Raw genomic sequence first — 2,722 nt, forward strand, 5'->3', positions numbered from 1 at the left:
ACTGCGGGAGAGAACAGCTGAGAGCAGCGTCGTGGTGCTGCTCCGCCATTGTATTCAGTGAACCCCGTACATCAGCGCCGCATCATCCAGCTCTCCACAAATAAAACTCTCTTTAGTGCTATGTATCACTGATAACGTACAACAAATACGGCCGGAAAAACAAACTTGAGATAGAACGGAACGGTAATGATTGTAAACTCGAGGCCGAAGAGTGAAGTGGGTAATACTGTTCTCAACAGCGTACACTGAGAGTGGATGGAACCAGTTTGTTTCTGAACAAGACACGCAACACATACCGTCCACATTTACACTTCTGTGCAGAAATTTTCAACACAAAATACATATAAATATAAACGGATGTAAGGAATCAAGCGAAAAGCAGGTACTATGTAGCGAGCCAACAGAAACCGAGGGGTCCTTACCATAAAATGCTCAAAAAATTTCCTGAACAACCTTCAAAATTTTGTCGGGGGAGTTCAGGTTCACCCTAGATATGTAGTTCACTTTTTCGGTATTTTTTGTCACGTGACAAACTAAGATCTACAAGTACGAAATTATAAATTTGGCAGAATACTTACTCTTAATCTCCTCGCCCTACAAACCACAATCAGTTTTTCACCTCGTCATGTAGCCTCCTCTGCAGCGTTCTGTCCGTGCTATCTTCTTCCCTCGTTCCAAATATCTGGAGATCCTTGGACACTTGTTTTCGGTGTGCCTAAAGATCTTCGCTCTTCGGGTTTCTTCTCCGACATTTCTCTCAATCTTCATCACTCCTCTCTTCAGTAGATGTACCAGGCCTTCTCAGCCTCCTTGTCTTGGCTTCCGCAACAATATCTGGTTCATTCTGGTCTGCAAGATAATTACGGAGATGGAACGCCTATTTCGTTTTTCAGGATTTGGGCACAATCATTACCTCTCATTATATAATTCAACCGTTCCGGAGCTAATGGAACCTCTGCGTCTAGATGTTTTATTTCGATCGATTTTGCCATGGCGTCAATGGAGCAGTATTTTTGCAGGGTCGTCACATACATGTCAGAAGTATAGTGATTAAATAGGAGCAAACAGTGATACTTGTGGTAGCCCATTTTTTATAGAGAACAATTTCCTGCTTTTCGTCCTCTACTGCGTTGCAGTGATCTACATTGATGACGGCGTGCATTACATGAAAGTGTGTGTAATAACGATTACATAAAAACGAAAGCGTAAGGGACTAGTCACCTCCATTCGCGAGCGTTAGTGCAGACAAGTGTAGACGCTCGAATAATGATAATGAAGGAAACGAAAGGCAGATACTGGAGAATAACCTAAACTGGAACGATCACATAGATAATATTGTGGGTAGAACAAACCAAAGACTGCGATTCATTGGCAGAACACTTAGAAGGTGCAACAGGTCTACCAAAGAGACGGCTTACACTACGCTTGTCCGCCCTATTCTGGAGTACTGCTGTGCGGTGTGGGATCCACATCAGGTGGGACTGACGGATGACATCGAAAAAGTACAAAGAAGGGCAGCTCGTTTTGTATTATCGCGAAATAGGGGAGATAGTGTCATAGACATGATACGTGAATTGGAGTGGCAATCATTAAAACAAAGGTGATTTTCGCTGCGACGGGATCTTCTCATGAAATTTCAATCACCAGTTTTCTCCTCAGATTGCGAAAACATTCTGTTGGCACCCACCTACATAGGGAGAAATGCTCATCACGATAAAATAAGAGAAATCAGGGCTCGCACGGAAAAATTTAAGTGCTCGTTTTTCTCGCGTGTCGTTCGAGAGTGGAACGGTAGAGAGACAGCATGGAGGTGGTTCATTGAGCCCTCTGCCAGGCACTTTATTGTGAATAGCAGAGTAATCACGTAGATGTAGACGTAGATTCGGTCTCAGCTTTCCCGTGGAACGGAGAAGAGTGAGGAGGACCGTGCGGGCGGCTCACTTCAGAGGCCGGGAAGTCAAACGGGGAGTCGGCCCGGCGACTTCTACGGTGGCTGGGGGCCGGACAATGGCCGATTGTGACTGCTCCTTTCACAGCCCTGGCGGCGGCCTCGCTAAACGGGAACAGTAGCAGTAGCAGGGGGCGAGCGATCCACCCCACCCCACAGGGACGGGGACACGTAACGCCGGCTAGGGGAGGGGGAGCACTCGAGGGCTGACAGCCGGATTAGGGGCTCAATGGGCGGCCGCCACTCTCCAGGAGAGCTCTGCCTCAGTCGTGTTTACCCTGGCTGGCGGTCAGGTGGATGCGCCGCGCGCCGCACGCTGGGACTGCTAGGCCGAGTCTGCGCCGTCACTGAACTGAAGGCCGTCTCAGCGTCATCTGCCCGCAGTACTAGCGAGATGCGTTACAGAAGTGTAGGCAATTAATGTTACTATCACCCTCCAGTGACCAGCGCCACTGATGACCCACAAGATAGACAAAAGCCTCCGCTGACGGTAAACTCAAATTCTCATCCTCCGAAACAGACGCGTATTACACATGACACTTTAGGACTCGATATAAGGAATGGTCAGCATAGGCGGTTAACAGCGTGAATTCACTCGTGTTACTTCGCTCGCCCGAGCGGCGGCGTAAAACTGGGTTCCGGCGTACCGACGCATTTAGTTTCGCAAGGTACGTCAGTGAGAAGTGTAGCGGCGCGGCTATGCATCATCGGGTTTAAATGGTCCCGAGGGTAAGTGTGAGAAGTGCGTCGAAAGGACAGAGGGCGAGCGCCGCC

This window comes from Schistocerca cancellata, chromosome 3 (genome assembly GCF_023864275.1).
Source record: "Schistocerca cancellata isolate TAMUIC-IGC-003103 chromosome 3, iqSchCanc2.1, whole genome shotgun sequence".
NCBI classification, from domain to species: domain Eukaryota; kingdom Metazoa; phylum Arthropoda; class Insecta; order Orthoptera; family Acrididae; genus Schistocerca; species Schistocerca cancellata.